Source organism: Molossus molossus, unplaced genomic scaffold (assembly GCF_014108415.1).
Source record: "Molossus molossus isolate mMolMol1 unplaced genomic scaffold, mMolMol1.p scaffold_m16_p_6, whole genome shotgun sequence".
NCBI lineage: Eukaryota > Metazoa > Chordata > Mammalia > Chiroptera > Molossidae > Molossus > Molossus molossus.
Window position 1 is genome coordinate 46,216,965 of NW_023425399.1, and position 17,674 is coordinate 46,234,638.

Here is a 17,674-nt window from a genome sequence, read left to right on the forward strand (position 1 = left end):
AAAGTGTGGGGGAGGGGAAGTGTTCTATAATCTTATAATTAAATCTCAGTCTGTTTTGGGACCCCTGTGCCTGGATGTGACCTTCACAAGTATCGATTAGCTCTCCCCCACCTTTTGGTGAGGCAAGAAAGCTAAAGAGGGCTGGAGTTGGAGAAAAGCCCTTGCCTCAGATTGGATAAGTCTCTGGTAAAGTTCTTCCCTCTGAAGAGTAGTGGGCATTTGTAGAGGAATGCTCTGGGTTTATTTCACAATAGTCACTTTCTTCCACCCCACTCCCACCAGATTCTTGACGGGATCTTTCTTGGCTTTTTACCATAAGAACCTGGTGGGATTCTTGGAGATAAAACCAACAGAAGTATGAATCCCCCTGAGACTTCAGTGCCCCCAGAGATTCTCACTTTTATGCTATTCCACCCTCAGCCTCCAGTAATTCATCAAATTTTCCACCTATGTGTTCCTGCTTGTGTACCGCCTTAGCACTTCTGCTCCAGGTAGGCTGATGATCTCATACGTGACTATCTGGATTCTCCCAGCTTGCCACATTTCATGCTGCCAGATAGCTTTGCATTCTCAATTTTCTAATGGGTCCAAGAAAAACAATAGATTTTCAGTTTGTTAACTTTTATCTTGTAAAGAGGAGATGGATGACTTTCAAGCTCTTTACATGTTGGAGTTGAAATGTGCTGAGCACTTAGTAGCCACTAAATAAACTGCGTATTAGACAGCAGAATTTTATGTATTTGTTTAAGAACTTCATTTTTTTATTTATTATTTTTGGTTCTGAGAGTTGCCAGCTTACATAAAAAAAATATTTAAATGAAAAATTAAAGCTGTCTTTAAAAAGTTAGACAGTTATAATAATGTAAAATAGAGACTTGCTTTGTTTTTTTTATGACATCAAAAGATCTTGTGGGAATTTTATATATGTGGGCAGATATTAAGATTTTTAATTCAATATAAGAAACTTCTAGCAAACTTATTCAATAGTGTTAGACATATAAGTGGTTGTTTATGAATTTGAAAATCCATTTCTAACTGTGAATTGATTTGGAAATGCACTGAGTTTTTCCTACTTCCCTGTGAAAGAAGCAGCTAAGTGACCACTCCGTGGGTATTATGATAGGTTAAACTGTCTTGGATGAAGGGTGGCTCTATGTAACCTCCATTGTGGAGATTGATTTTTCAGACAATGTGTTCTTTAAACTTCCCAAAGGAGAAAAAGTTCACTTCTCTTCCAAATTTTTGTCTAAATAGAGTTTAAATCCATTTACAAACGTGATGGTGTTGGCCTTTGAGGACACTGATAGTGTCTTGAACTCCATTCCAGGTTTGCAGCTAAGGCTTAGGCATGGAACTCCTCTGAAACAGGAGATTGTATATGAGTTACCAGCCCAGTCCATAGCCATGCACCTAAATGAGACCTCTTTGGGCAAATTTGCATGTACGTGTAGTGCTGGGCTATTGTGGCATTCTTACAAGTGTGTCTGTGAGGTAAAAAAGAGAATGTGCCTTGTGTACAAGCTTTTGTAAGTGACTTTTCCCTTCTGCAGGAACTTATCTGTGGGGAAAAGATCGACTCAAGATTTCTTTTTTAAATGTTTTGTATTGATTTTGGAGAGAGAAGAAGGGAGAAGGAGAGTAAAACATTGTTCAGCTGCCTCCTGCACATGCTCTTCTGGGGACTGAGCCTGCAACTGGGGCATGTCCCTGATGAGGAATTGAACCAGTGACCTCTCAGTGCACAGAATGAAACTCAGCCAGCTGAGCCACACCAGCCAGGGAAACTCAAGATGTTTTCAGATTTATCTCCATTCGGAAAAATTGCTATATGTGGTAAGCTTGCTGAAAAAATAAAGCTTGTATGTGGTATAGTTACTTTATACTGCTTTTACACTAAAATCTTTATTGCTAATGATATAACGGGAAAATGTTGGTCAGTTGTTTTACATCTAACTGTTTTATTTTGTGATTTTTTTTTTTATTCCTCACCCAAGGATACTGTTCTATTTATCATAAGATGGGAGGTGGGGAGAAACATCGATGTGATACAGTCACATCCACTGGTTGCCTCCCGCACGACCCGACCAGGGCTGGGGACAAACCGCAACTGAGGTATGTGCCCTCGACTGGAATCAAACCTGTGACTCATTGGTCCATGGGCCGATGCTCTAACTGCTGAGCCAGACCGGCCAGGGTAATTCTGTTTTATTTTGAAGAAACATTTATAGTCCCAAAGGTTAAAAAAAAACAACCAAATATTTCAAAAGTTGTTTTCAAGGGCTAAGACATGTTATTTTTAAATAATAATATTTCTGAATTTTATAATTCATGATATCAGAACTCTGTATTATTCATTGTTTTCTCCTCACCTCCCCCAACCAAGATGTATTCATGAATATATTTTTACGTGTTCCAGGAACCACTTATACTGAACTTCATTGAACTTATTAAAGAGCTGAGCCCAGAAAATGTAGGTTTTTGCCCAAGTTACATATTATGATTAGTGGTAGAGTTGATAGGTTTTATGTAAAGAGATCCTTTTTGATTCTTTCATAATTTTTATAAATTTTAAATTAAGGTATAAAATACATACATTGAAGTTCAGTTCTGTGAACTTTGACAAGTGCAAACACCACTACAATCAAGATATAGAATATTTCCATTAACCTAAAATATTCAATTGCACATTTTATTTTATTAAAAAAATTTTTTTTCTTTATTAATTTTTTTTGAGACAGAGAGGAAGGCAGAGGGAGAGAGAGAGAAAAACATTGATGAGAGAGAACATTGATTGGCCACCTCCTGCATGCCCCCCACTGGGGATTTGGCCCACAACCTGGGCATGTACCCTGACCGGGAATCAAATTGGCGACCTCTTGGTGCATGTCAACCTCTTGGGTTGATGTCAACCACTGAGCCACACTGACCGGGCTCAATTACACCTTTTAAAGTTTTATATTTTACTTTTAGGTCCATGATTCATTTCCAGTCAATTTTTGTGAGGATATAAGAAAGTATGGATCTAGTTATTTCACTTTTTAATTCATTTTTTTCCCTCCTTTCCTTCTTCCTTCCATTTTTGAGTGACTGTCCAATTATTCTAGAACCAATTGTTGAACTGCCTTTTTGTTTTGTGGAAAATCAATTCACTGTGTAGGTGTATAGGTAAAATTTCTGAGCTCTCACTTCTGTTTCATTTATCTATATGTCTATAATTCTCATAACTTTAAAGTTCGTCAGTGTGGTTAAAACCTAACACTGCCATTACTATCTCACTACTTACTTAAGCTGTGACATGTCAAAAATTACAAAGCAAAGCTTCATTTATGTGTGTATTCTTTTTACTTTTAAAAATGTCTCTTAGGCAACTGTAACTCATTGACATTTGTATTTCAGAGCTAAAATACAGAGATTATGTTTGGATTAACACCTTTGGTACTTACATCTGAAACTAATTATGTTGCCAGTATAATGAAATGAAAATGTTAGCATGTTTAAACCTGTAATGTGAAAAAATTTCAGATATAACAATGAAATTATTTATGCAATCCTGGTTTTCTCTGGTTTCAAAATTACTTCCTATTTTCTAGAAAAGCTGTTTTAATATTAAAACTATTCAAGAGTAAAACATTATTAAGAAAGTTGAGACATTTCTTTCCCTGAACTCCTAATAAAAGTCTCATTGTTTTTGTCTAATTTCATCATGCTTGGCCTGAATTTGAGTTGCAGAGTGTACTTCAGGACTGGGGTAATTCCAGCTTCTCCCTTGCCTACATCCAAAGCAAGACTTCTCTGGTTCCTTTGACAAGAGCTGTAGTCCACTAGGTATTCTGTTTCTAAATACTCCCTCTTTCTCCATGCCCAACTTTAGCTGTAGGTAGATTTTGTCTCTGTTGTTGGGATGGTGGCATATAGGGAGTAAGGGATGGAGCACCAGCCACTAAAAATTGTGCTCCTCCCCACACCTCAAGGGTCTTCAGTTCTAAATTGTATTAGTCACTTATTCCTGGGGATAACCGTGGCTGTGGAAGAGAGAGGAATGAGAGGGGAAGTTTTTCTACCCAGAGAACCCTGATCTGTTCTCTTCTCTTCCAAAGTGACTTATTTTCTAACTACCACTGGGTTGGCCTTTTGTAGCCTTGGAAATGTTCGCTATATGAGCATGGTCTCTCACAGATCATAGCTACCTCCTATTCTGTACCGTGCACATGGCTGAACACCAGATTCCAGAAAGTTGCAGCTGGGCTTAGAGATAGGGATAGTCACTGTACCTGCTAAGGGTCGCACTAGGTTGCTTTCACTATACCGTAGGGTTTGTCATTTCCACTCCTCTCTGATAAAATGAGTAATTCTTCTTACCATCCCCTCTGCCTAGGTCAGAGCACAACTCATTAAACCAGCCTTGAGGAGTTGCAGAGTTCCTCAGCACTTTGTACCACTTCCACTCCACCCTAGTGTTACAATGTACATTTTCATCTTCCTTTCTTGAGGGCATTACAGCCAGGGATAACTAGCTGGGTGATATTACATGAAAATGTATTCTAAGCCTTCTGGGTCAGTGACCTACCCTCATTGTGTTCATGATACCATATTTATAGTGACTGCTATATTGGAGGACATCTTCCTGTATCCTTAATGACTCAATCATTGGAGCAGCAGCTAGCTAGAGCCAGAGGAGAAGATGATTTTACCTGCAGGTCTCATCACTCTGCTTTGCTTTCCAAATTTGTCTTTTAGGGAGGCACCTGTACAAATGATCTCAGGATCTTTGGTCATGCCTACCTTTGCCTTCTTTTCTAAGGTGTGACTCCTAGAGTACTGGTTTAAAAATTTGCTATGTAGCTTTTAGATTCTTTCATGTATTTTTAAAAACACACATGGAGTTATATACAAAGACTGTACTCTTCTTTGTTTATTTAGTCTTATGTTGATGACATTTTCCATGTTCTCAGCTGCATGAGATTTTATTTTATTGTTACAGCATGGTTTACTTCACCAGACCCTTAACTGACTGAAATTCATGTTGCTCCAATTTCCAGATACTGTGAACAACATTTCCTATGAACATTCATATTTATACATCTTTGTGCATCTGAACAATGATTTACTCAGGATATATCCTTAGAAGTAGAATCAATGGAGTTTATATTTTGACACACACTACCCTTTAGAAAAGCAGTACCACTTATGTCACCCCCAGAAGTACACAAGAATCACCTTTTCCATACACTCTCGACAGCATTTGGTTTTATCATTCTTTTCATCTATCTTAGACCATACCCATACCAGGGAAAACAGTATTTTATTGTTTCAGTTTGCATCTCTTTGATTGTTAGTGAGGTTGAATATCATTTCATATACTTAATAGTCATTTGGATTTTTCTATAAAGTGCCTGTTCATATCTTTTTTCTACTGTAGTGTTCATCTTTTCCATATTGATTTGTAAGAGTTCTTTCTTTATATAGTAAAGACATTAACTCTTTGTCTTGTGTGTATATTGTAGTATTTCCCCTAGTTTGTTGTTTGTCATTTAATTTTGATTCTAGAGTATTTTGCCTAATAGACTTAATTTTTTTTTTTTTTTTTATAATCAAATGTGTTGGCATTTTCCATTGTGGCTTCTGGTTTTTCACTCTTTTCCACTCAAAGATTATGAAAATATTTAAATATATTTATTGCTTTTAGTAATTTTTAAAAATATTCTAAGCATGGAGAATCTATTTTATTAAAGGAAGGAATATTTTGTTTTCTTTTTAAAAAAATTTGTTTTCTTTATTGATTACAGAGAGAGAGGAAGGGATAGGGAGAGAGATAGAAACATTGATGAGAGAGAACATCAATTGGCTGCCTCCTGCATGCCCCCCACTGGGGATTTGGCCCACAACGTGGGCATGTGCCCTGACCAGGACCTCTCAGTCCATGGAACGATGCTCAATCCACTGAGCCACACCTGCCAGGCAAAATCAGCAGTGTTTTAAAAATGCTTTGTATTTTTATTAATGCCAACAGCATCCATACTTTGAAAGGTACCACAAATGTGTAGGAGTCACTAAACCTATTTATTCTGAAGCGGTTATTTTGTGTGCATGTGCTTTACAATAATATGCAGATCTCCAGAAGGATTATAGGTGTGGGAGGTAAAGGCCCTTTGGGACTTGACCTGGAAGCTCAACCCTTGTAAGGTGGGAAACATGAACATCTTCCGTCCCTTCTACTTGGTCACTCTCCATAGCTGGGATTGCTCCCCACTCTTTAACTTTCCTGCTTCGTTTTTTTTCCAGCCAGAAGCTATGAATGGCTTATTTGGAGCCTTTTACTAAAGATCAGTAGGTGAATCTATGAGAGTAGACCCTTATTTTTGGGATCTACTGATAAGAAATGATATAATATGATAGGTGTGTAACTTGCTGGAGCTCATTTCTTCTTTGTTTTAAATTTTGTTTTCTTTATTGATTTTAGAGAGAGGAAAGGAGAGGGAGAGATAGAAACATAGATGAGAGAGAATATCGATCTGCTGCCTCCTGCATGCCCCCATACTGGGGATTTGGCTCAAAACTTGGGCATGTGCCCTAACTGGGAATTGAACTGGTGACCTCTTGGTGCATGGGTCAACACTTAACCACTGAGCCACACCACCTGGGCACTGGAGCTCATTTCTATTTATTTATTGTTAATCTTCACCCAAGGATATTTTTCCATTGATTTTTAGAGAGAGTAGAAGGGAGAGAGGGAGAGAGAGAAACACTGAAGTGAGAGAGACATATTGACTGGCCACCTCGCAAATGAGCCTGACTGATGGGGCTGGGGATTGAACCTGCAACCCAGGTACATGCCCTTAACGGAAATCAAACTCACGACCCGTTGGTCTGTAGGTCAATGCTCCAATAGCTGAGCCAAACTGGCCAGGGCTGGAGCTCATTTCTAAATCTGACTCTTTAATGTTCTAGATGCTCCCTTACCAAACCAGTGCAATAACTACTATATTCCTCAATGCCAAAAATGGCTTATTTTTTACCTCCTTTGTTCTGGCAAAAATGGCCCTATGATTTCCAGAGGGTCCCCAGAGCATCTGCTATCTTAATCTGAGAGGAAAAAATTACTAATCAGCATTCAGTTTCCTGTGTGTATTTCTGTATTTTATACACCATGTCTTCGGTGTAGCTTACTTTTTTTCCATGTTTAAAAAAAAATTCTTTTTTTAAATTGATTTTCAGAGGGAGAGGGAGAGAGATAGAAACATTGATGAGAGAGAACATCGATTGGCCACCACTTGCATGCCCTATACTGGGGATTGGGCCCACAACCTGGGCATGTGCCTTGACCGGGAATTGAATTGATGACCTCTTGGTGCATGGGTCAATGCTCAACCACTGAGCCACACTGGCCAGGCAAGGGAAGGAATATTATAGGATGACTTCCCATGCTGAATGGGGAAGAGTAATATAAAGTCACTTCTTGATGGGTCTGTTGAAATAGAATCTTATGAGCACCACAGAAGTTGAGTAGAACCACAAGCCCAGTTTAATGACACGGATTGTGTCTATACAGTTGTTAGCACAATTGCCCCAACTATGTCATACGTAAATGAAAAGTAGAACTATGATTATCATATTATTAAGTTGAACAAATCTTTTGTTTCCAGCTTTGACCAAATATGTAACTAGCTTTATAATTTTTAGGCTACTAACCCAGTTGACCTAGATTTTTCTGTGTAAGTAAAAAGAGGACTGTCTAGCAATGTTATTAACTACTGTTGTAGTCACTTTGAGAAACAGAATGGACACCCTCTCAAAATTTGTTTCAGATATTGAGATTGATGATTCCACATAAACACCAAGAGGATATAAAAAGCTTAATTTTGTACATAATAGAGGTCTCTGGGGATAGCAGGGCAGGCATCCAAGGAAGTCTCAAGTGGCATGAGAGTAAGGAAAAGAGACTAGCATAGTTATTGTTGTCAGGGTGACTCTAGGGAGAGGGTTCCTGTGTGTGGGAAGGGACTTGCCTAGTTTAAATCTTCCTCTGATGATGTCAAAGGAGGGAGCACCCAGGCTTCTTATTGGTTGCCCAGATATGGAGAAAAGGAGGAGAGGGAGAGGTGTGGTTTAAAAGGTGATAGAAATCAGATTCCTTACAGTAACCACCAGCCATTGAACAGTCACATTTACATATCCTTAGGCTCCTAGAAGTGTTGAATGGTGGGAGCACCCACCTTTGATATTGAAGAGTTTACTCCCCCACTATGCTAATTTATGCCTAAAGGTGTTTATGTAATTGCTGATAGCCAAAAACAACCAACCAACCAACCAACCAACCAACCAACCAAATACCTTTAAAAAAATACTTGTGTCGGAACTCCATATAGTTATAATGTAGGTGTTCACCTAACCTGAGGGTCCTTGATAGCCCAGGCATTTGTGTTGAGACAGGTTTTAAATGACTTCCTCAGCTACATGGGAGTATATGACCTTATACTCCTCTAGCAATAGTGCCTCAGTGCTGAGTTTTTCCATTACATGGTGAGTAAGCTACTAATGTCCTATGAATCAGATGTCAGCAATGCATTTGTTTTTCAAGATATTACTGAAGTGCCTTTCACTGCATAAATCCTTTTTATTTCATTTTTTTCTGCTTGTTGGAATTTCAAACCAGAGATTTTTGAGAGATCAACAGGAATCTCAGAAGTTCATGGAGTTGAGGGATTACTTTACTAGACATATTTGGTAAATATAAAAATATTAACATAAAAACTTCAAAAAATAAAAATAGGAAAGTAACAGTCCTTGGTCCAGCTTTCCCAGATCCCCAGCCCCGATTCTTTTTGTTTGTCCGATATATATTTTTTTTTCAGATAGAGCTGGAGGGAGAGAGGGGGGAAGAGAGAGAGAGAATCATTGATGTGAGAGGGACACATTGAGTGGCTGCCACCCACACGACCCCAGCCAGGGCAGGGACAGACTGTGACTGAGGCATGTGCCCCCAGCGGTAACGGAACCCAGGACTCTCTGGTCCGAAGGCCAACGCTCCAACCGCGGAGCCAAACAGGCCAGGGCTCTTCATCCAATTTTAAAGACAGAAGCCCCATCCCCCTTTTGCCCCACCCCCCTCAGGGGACTGGTACAATAGTGGGTGTGACAGGGAATACAGAAGTCAAATTAGCATTATTTACTGGGCTCATGATTTGCAGTTTTCAATACTCAGAAACTGCAAATACCTCCCAACACGTGGGAAAACTATAACCTTAGGCAAAATTTCGTTATTTCTAGGGGTAATTAACCTATTATTGAGAGAATATCGAGGAAGGTCCATTGATAATAAAAATGGAATCATTTAGTTGCCTTAGTCAAGGGGCCTATATAAGAATGGAATCTGGTTGCCTTAACCTCGGGGCCCAGGTCATTCTCCACTGGTTTTCCTGACAAGTCAAATCGTTGACTCGACTTAGTTTTTTTGTGAGGTCGTTTATTAGACATGGCCCAAAGGCCAGGAGTAAACATAATATAGTGAGAGGGCTAACAATGGTGGATAATGGTGTTGTAAACCAATTTTTAGATTGTCGCCTTTTTCTTGTTCCTGGATATTTTTTTTAACTAGTGATAAACTTTCTTGAATAATTCCTGAATTATTTGCATAAAAATAGCATTTTTCTCCCAGTGCAACACATAATCCTCCTTCCTTAAGAAATAAGATGTCTAATCCTCCCCTGTTCTGTAGGACCATTTTGGCTAAGGAGTTTTTGGGTTTTTTTTAGGTGTTTTTTTGTTATGTGCCCTTAGTGGGAACTGAACCCGGGACTCTCTGGTCTGCAGGCAGATGCTCCAACAGCTGAGCCAAACAAGCCAGGGCTCGGTTAAAGAGTTTTCTAAGTGGCTGAGATCTATATCTGGAGACTGAGGTCCCTTAGATTCTGGTCATTCTTGATTAGGGCAGTAATACCCACAGCTGTAGATAGTTGGGGTTGGTCAGCGTTTCATTTTTTTTTTTTTTTTAATTTTTATTGTTGAATGTAGAATGTATTACAGATGTTCCTCATTTTTCCCCCATTGACGCCCTCCTCCCCACTCCTGCCCCTCTCCTGCCTTTTCTCACACTATTGTCTGTATCCATTGGTTACGCATATAAGTTCTTTGGTTTATTTCTTCCCACTCCCTGCAACACCTTTCCCGTTGAGGTTTGTCAGTCTAGCAATGAATTTGTACTTCTTAATCCCTTCACTTTTTTCACCCATTTCCCCCACCCCCCTCCCATCTGGCAACCAACAAAATGTTCTCTGTATCTATGAGAATGTTTCTGTTCTACCTGTTCATTTTGTTTGTAGATTCCATTGTTGATAGATATGTATTCATTGCCATTTTGTTTGTTCATATATTTTATCTTTTTCTTCAAAAAGACCCTTCATCATTTCATATAATAATGGTTTGGTGGTGATGAACTCCTTTAACTTTTTCTTGTCTGAAAAACTCTTTATATGGCCATCGATTCTAAATGACAGCTTTGCAGGATAGAGTAATCTTGGTTGTAGGTTCTTGCTTTTCATCACTCTGAATATTTCTTGCCACTCCCTTCTGTCCTGCAAAGTTTCTTTTGAGAAATCAGCTGACAGCTTAATGGGAACTCCCTTGGAGGTAACTAGCTGCCTTTCTCTTGCTGCTTTTAAGATTGTCTCTTTGTCTTGAACCTTTTGCATTTTGATGATGATGTGTCTTGGTGTGGGCCTCTTGGGGTCATCTTGTTTGGGACTCTGTACTTCCTGGACTTGTATGTCTGTTTCCTTCACCAAGTTAGGAAAGTTTTCTGCCATTATTGTTTCAAACAGGTTTTCCATTTCTTGTTCTCTCTCTTCTCCTTCTGGCACCCCCAAGATGCGAATGTTGGCACGCTTGAAGTTGTCCCAGAGGCTCCTTACACTATCCTCATTTTTTTGGATTCTTCTTTTCTTTTTGCTGTTCTGATTGGGTGTTTTTTGCTTCCTTATATTCCAAATTGATGATTTGCTTCTTGGCTTTACCTACTCTACTATTGAATCTGTGTAAATTATTCTTTATTTCAGTTAGTGCCTCCTTCATTTCTGACTGTGCATCCATCATTTCTGACTTGTCCTTTTTTATGCTCTTGAGGCCCTCACTAAGTTCAATGAGGTTCTCACTAAGCTCATTGAGCATCCTGATAAGCAATATTTTGAACTCAGCATCTGTTAGGTTATCTCCATTTTGCTTAGTTCTTTTCCTGGGGTTTTGTTCTGTTCTTTCATTTGGGACCTGTTTCTTTGTCTCCTCATTGTGGCTGCCTCCCTGTGTTTGTTTCTGTGTATAAATTAACGAGAGGTATGGGGCTAGTTGAGACCAGATGCTGCTCATTTGAAAGAATTTAGGAAAAACCTGAAGCAGGATCCAAGACAGGCCAATCCTATGGTTAAGCAAGTGGTAACAACTTGGGTGGGCCTGAAAGTTGGGTGGGGCGGGGCCTCAGGGAGTCACCAGGGCTGGGCTACCAGTGTGAGTTTGATTTCTGGAGTCCCAGATATGGTGGCTGTCTGCCGGCCCAGGGAAGGGCTCACCAAAGGAACAAAGGCCTCTGACAGCACGTTTGTCCCGGAGAAAGCCCTCTCTCCAGCCCTCGCTCCAGTGCCAAACAGCTCAGTTCTTCCCTGTATGTCTCTGGTGCCCCTCGAGCTGCCTCCCCTCCAAACTTAGAGGGAAAGAGTCCAATAAGTGTGTGCATGGGCCCTTTCAGAGGAGTTGCCTGGGGCTCCAGCCTCTTCAGCTTCCCTGAGCCTCAGTTCCTGCTGGTTTTTCCAGCCAGAAGTTATGGGGACTTCTCTTCCTGGCACTGGACCCCTGAGCAGGGCACCTGGTGTGGGACGGGGACCCCTCAGTCCTCAGGAAGGACCTTCCCAGCCGAGGGAGCCTCGTGATTTTTATCTGCCACACGTGGGTGTGGGACCAGCCTGTTGCGCCGCCGCCCCTCCTACCAGTCTGGAGGTGGCTGATGCTTTAATTTCATAGTTGTAGGACTTCCATTCAGCTTGATTTCAGGCAGTTTTGAATAATGGTTGTTCTGTAGTTTAGTTGTAACTTTGATGTGGTTGTGGGAGTACACGATATCGTGTTTACCTATGCTGCCATCTTGACCGGAAGTCCTGGTCAGCCTTTTAAAATTTATATGTGGATTCCTATTTCCAAGATAGCCTGTAATAAGAGATATTGTTTCACAACCCCAAGAGGGACAGAAATATTCATTAGCATTAATTCTTGCCACCTCCTGGGCAAATATAAATTCCCATCCCTTGTAATAGCCATTCTGCAGCAGATGTTCCACAGCTCCATGCTGGGGTGTCTTTTAGTTGTGGGCTGACCCCTCCATATGTGACCCAGACATCAGGGACCTTTGTGACCCCAACGGTCCCCTTAAGAGGTCACATAGATCAAGGTTGAAGACAGTTTTGTGTTTTTTTTTTAAATTTTCTTTGTGGTAACATTTCTTAAGATCTCCCCTGATACTCCATTTCTAAATTCTCAGTTCTGTAGGGACCCAGGTTTGTAAGGATTCCCCTGTACAGTCATAACCAGAAAAATCAGAGTCCCAATAAATTCAAGAGTCTTATCTGGAGAGGCCTAAACCGTCCATTTTGCTTTTTCCTTCCTCAGCCAGGAATGGTGCAGCCAAATCGGGATGCCATTGACCTTGATAGCCATTGGTGCAGGCAGGATGACAGTGTATAGTCCCTTCCAGGCTGGAGTTAGTCCCTGGGTGGCGAACTTCTTTATCCATATTGAGTCCCCATGCTGGAAAGGGTGCACAGGGTCCAAGGTGCACACAGGCAGGGCATCGCAGAAGTACTTATGGATGGCTTTATGGGTGGACTGAAGGGCCTGCAAGAACTGTAAGAGGGTGAGGGGGAGCAAAGTGGTTGTTTTCACCAGTTTCTAAAGTAAATTTGGTTAAGGTTTCCTTTAAGGTCTTGTTCATGTGTTCTTTCTGCCTGGAACTCTGTGGGTGCTAAGCACAATGGAGCTTCCAATTTATATTTAACCCTTTAGAAATATCCTGTGATCTCTTTGCTATAAAAGTGGGGCCATTGTTTGATCCAAGGCTCAGGAGTAGCCTAAACCTGTTACTCCCTTTACTACATCCCAGACTGTTACTCCATCACCAGGGGCAAGCTCTCCCTCTCTCAGGGTCCTATTTTCTTCCCTTCTTGTGTATTCCTTTAATGTCCTGTCTTTCTGTAATATGTATATCCCTTTCTTTTATTCTTTTCTATTTTTTTAATTTGCTCTGTATAATCCTTCTCTTTATATTTCTTTCCTCTACACAATCCTTCTTTAACTTGTATAGGCCCTTTGCGACTTTTCCAGGCCTTCCCCTGACATTAACCTGAGAGCTTGCTCAATCTATCTGCAGTCAGCACATTCCCCAGTTTTTCTTTTCTTCCTCCCTACTCAGACCCATACATTCCTGCTTCCCTCCACCTTCTCCCTTTCCTTGTGACCTTACTGGACATTGCCTGCCTCTCAGGAGTTCAGTAAGCTTGGTGTAACCTAAGTGGGTAGTCTGGTGCAGCTGGTTGACTGAAGTCTGACCGAGAGCCTCTGGGACTACCTACCTCCCATCAGGCAGTGTCCACCATCCATTGATATCTTTTATGGCTTGTTTTTGCTTGGCTAGGTCATTTTCTGACCTAGTGTATCTGGAGAGGTCCCACTGGTTTTAGGGCTGCCTCCTAAGCTTTCTGATCTGCAGCAGATTTTCCCATGCCCCACTGGAGAGCCTGGATTAAGGCTATGAGTTCAGCCCATTGGGCTGAAGTTCCCCTATTCAAGGACTGTGACAAGACAACATATAAATATCCTGTGATCTCTTTGCCCCAGCATACCTGATTTCTTCCTGGACATCGTCCATTAACAATACCTTATCTGATGATGGCAGTGGGACATCCTTGAGATCTGGGCAGGCTGTCTGCACTATGTCGATTACCTGCAGGCAGTCCTGTAGAGGTTTCTTCGGGTCATTGTCTGTAGGTAGGCTGGCAGGATTGATGGCCGTTTTGTGAAACTTGATGTGGGGCTGGCCTGGAGTGGCAGTGGCCAGCAATTGAACACTCACTGGAGAAGATCATGTCCGAGTAGGGGGTATGGGCACTCTGGCATGACCAGAAACAAATGAGTCACAGTATTTTTTCTAAAGTCTATAGTTCTCTTTGAAGTCCAGAACTAGGTTAGGGGCCCATTGGCTTGGTCAGCACTGAGTCTGCTGCACCAGTAACTACCAAGAAACTAACTAGTTTGTCCCCTATTGTCTTGTTATTCTTGGCTCCTGAGGGCTCAGTTGGAAGAAGTGATGGCCCTATCATTTTTCCAAGTTAAAGATTTTACTCTGTTCCTCTATACTTGACTTTGCCCTTGTCTTTTTATCTCTAATCGGGACTTAGACCTGCCATTCTTACCCTTCTTAGGGTGATCCTTCCCCATGGGCCCTGTTTCCCTTAAGGCTGCTGCTATCACCTTTGCTATTTTATTTTGTTTTTCCCTGGGGGTGTCACTATTATTATATACCCTTCGAGCTATTTCAACCAACCTGGCTTTTAGGCCTAACAGGAGAACACAGTGAGAAGTGTCCAAGGAAGCCCTCCCCCCTGCAGTATTTGGGTCCCACAGCAAGCGGAGGGATGGGAATATTTGCTCTGACCCCAGGTTTTCAAAAGGATACAGGAAAGTGGAGCATCATCCTAGCGTGCATATTACGCAGGGCAATATGTTTTCAACTCACCAGGAATACTTTGCACTCACTCCTGGGATCCCTATTTTCAACTCCCCAAGGTTCAGAGAAGCTTGTTGGAAACTTGCTGCCACCAATCCCAGGGCAGACAGATGAGCCAGCCAGGGCTGGCACCGAAGGAACACGCCCTTCCATGGCCTGACCGCCCTCCCCGGGGAACCCTGTGGCCTCTGGGTGAGTGCCTGTGTGCCTGCCCACCACCCACTGCCCCCGCTTCCCAGGATGAGAGGCTCTCCAAACCAGACCCCCGTCCCAATGTACGGTGCCATGCAGGATGCACAGGCTGGCCCACTGGCAGGGATGGCCCCTGAATCACGTATTACTCTGTTAACTGCCTGTAGCAACCAAGCTACAAAATCTTGATATGGCTCTTCAGGTCTTTGTCTAATGGATGTAAGATCTAGCAAATTTTCCCCTTTTGTTGGAAGCTCTTTCCAGGCCTTCAAAGCACAAATATTAATCACCACAAATATTAATCACAGCTGTAGCAGAAGACAGTGCAGGAGTATTTAAGGACTCATAGCCTTTTTCAGCTTTCCTCGAGTCTTTCACTACACCTTGCTTCCCCACCTTATTAGCTTTCTGATCAAGGCAGTCTCTAATTAGGGCCCAAAGAGTAAATGTTTGAGCCAGAAACTTGTTCGGGCCTTTTGCTGTATCTCTGCCTTGCAGGCACTCCCTTTGCCCAGGTTTCTCTTGGGGTCCAGTCTGGGGCGCACTACCAGTGTTTGTGCCCTAATGAGAACCTTCCTCAAATCCTTTTCTTTCTTTCTTTTTTTTTTTTTTATGAATTTTTATTTATTTTTTTGTTACAGATATTTTACCTTTTTACCCCATTGGCACCCCCTACCCCACCCCACCTCCGCCCCGTCCCCGGCTTAGTTGTCCATGTCCATTGGTCATGCATACATGCATATAAGTTCTGTGGTTTATCTCTTCCCACCCCCCCACCCCCCATCCCCTCTTCTGAGGGATGTCAGTCTGGGCCCTACTTCCATGTTTCTGGGTCTACTGTATTCCTCAGACTGTTATGTTCATTATATTCCGTATAGAAGTGAGATCATGTGGTATTTGTCTTTTTCTGCTTGGCTTCTTTCACTTAGGATAATACTTTCCAGGTCCCTCCATGTCGTCTCAAAGGATAAGAGATCTTTCTTTCTTTCTTACAGCTGCATAGTACTCCATTGTGTATATGTACCACAGCGTTTTTATCCATTCGTCTACTGGTGGACACTTGGGCTGTTTCCAGATCTTAGCTATTGTAAATAGTGCTGCTATGAACATGGGGGTACATATATTCTTCCTGATTGGTGTTTCAGGCTTCTTAGGGTATATTCCCAGCAGTGGGATCACTGGGTCAAATGGAAGTTCAATTTTTTTTTTTTTTTTTATCCTCACCCAAGGACATTTTTTTCCACTTTTTTGTTGAGGTAGAGTGGGAGGAAGAGAGAGAGAGAGAGAGAAACATCAATGTGAAAGGGACACATCGAGTGGCTGCCACCTGCACGACCAACCAGGGCCGGGGACAAACTGCAACCGAGGTACGTGCCCATAGCGGGAACCGAACCCGGGTCTCTCGGGACCGCAGGCCGATGCTCTAACCGCTGAGCCAAACTGGCCAGGGCTGGAAGTTCAATTTTTAATTTTTGAGGTAGCACCATATTGTTTTCCATAGTGGCTGCACCAGTCTGCATTCCCACCAGCAGTGTATTAGAGTCCCCTTTTCTCCACACCCTCGCCAACACTTGTTGTTTGATGATTTGTTGATGGCGGCCATTCTGACAGGTGTGAGGTGATACCTCATTGTTGTTTTAATTTGCATCTCTCTGATGATTAGTGATGTTGAGCATTTCTTCATATGTCTTTTGGCCATTTGTATGTCCTGTTTGGAGAGGTGTCTATTCAGCTCCTCTGCCCATTTTTAAATTGGGTTCTTTGTCTTCCTTTTGTATGAGCACTCTATATATATTGGGAATTAACCCCTTATCTGATACATCATTGGCAATGATGTTCTCCCATACAGTGGGTTGCCTTTCCATTTTGATGATTGTTTCTTTTGCTGTGCAGAAGCTTTTTAGTTTGATGTAGTCCCATGTGTTCATTTTCTCCTTTATTTCTGTTGCCTTAGGTGATGTATCAGTGAAAATTCTGCTCCGTATGATGTCTGAAATTTTGTTGCCTACATTTTCTTCTAGAATTTTTATGGATTCTTGGGTCACATTTAAGTCTTTTATCCATTTCGAGTTTATTTTTGTGTATGGTGTAAGTTGATAGTCTATTTTCATTTTTTTGCATGTAGCTGTCCAATTTTCCCAACACCATTTATTAAAGAGGCTGTCTTCACTCCACTGTATCCTCTTGCCACCTTTGTCAAATATTAATTGAGCGTATTGCCTTGGGTCCATTTCTGGGTTTTCAGTTCTGTTCCACTGGTCTATATGCCTGTTCTTGTGCCAGTACCAGGCTGTTTTGGTTACAGTCGCTTTGTAGTATAACCTGATATCTGGTATTGTGATCCCACCTACTTTGTTCTTCTTTTTCAAGATTGCTGTGGCTATTCGGGGCCTTTTTTGGTTCCATATGAACTTTTGAAGTATTTGTTCTAGTTCTATGAAATATGTCGTTGGTATTTTGATGGGGATTGCATTGAATCTATAGATTGCTTTGGGTAGTATGGACATTTTAATGATGTTAATTCTTCCAATCCATGAACAGGGTATGTGCTTCCACTTTTTTATATCTTCCTCTATTTCTTTTTTCAATGACCTGTAGTTTTCTGCAAATAGGTCCTTTACTTCTTTGGTTAAGTTTATTCCTAGGTATCGTAATTTTTGTGGCGCAATGGTAAATGGGATTGTTTTTTCAGTTTCTCTTTCTGTGAGTTCATCATTGATG

The 17,674-nt window shown here is 41.4% G+C and overlaps 1 pseudogene; it reads left to right on the forward strand.

The window, feature by feature from the left end:
- The first annotated feature begins 1,278 nt into the window (after positions 1 to 1,278).
- The window catches only part of LOC118619186, a 149,632-nt pseudogene continuing 133,236 nt past the window's right edge, over positions 1,279 to 17,674 (forward strand).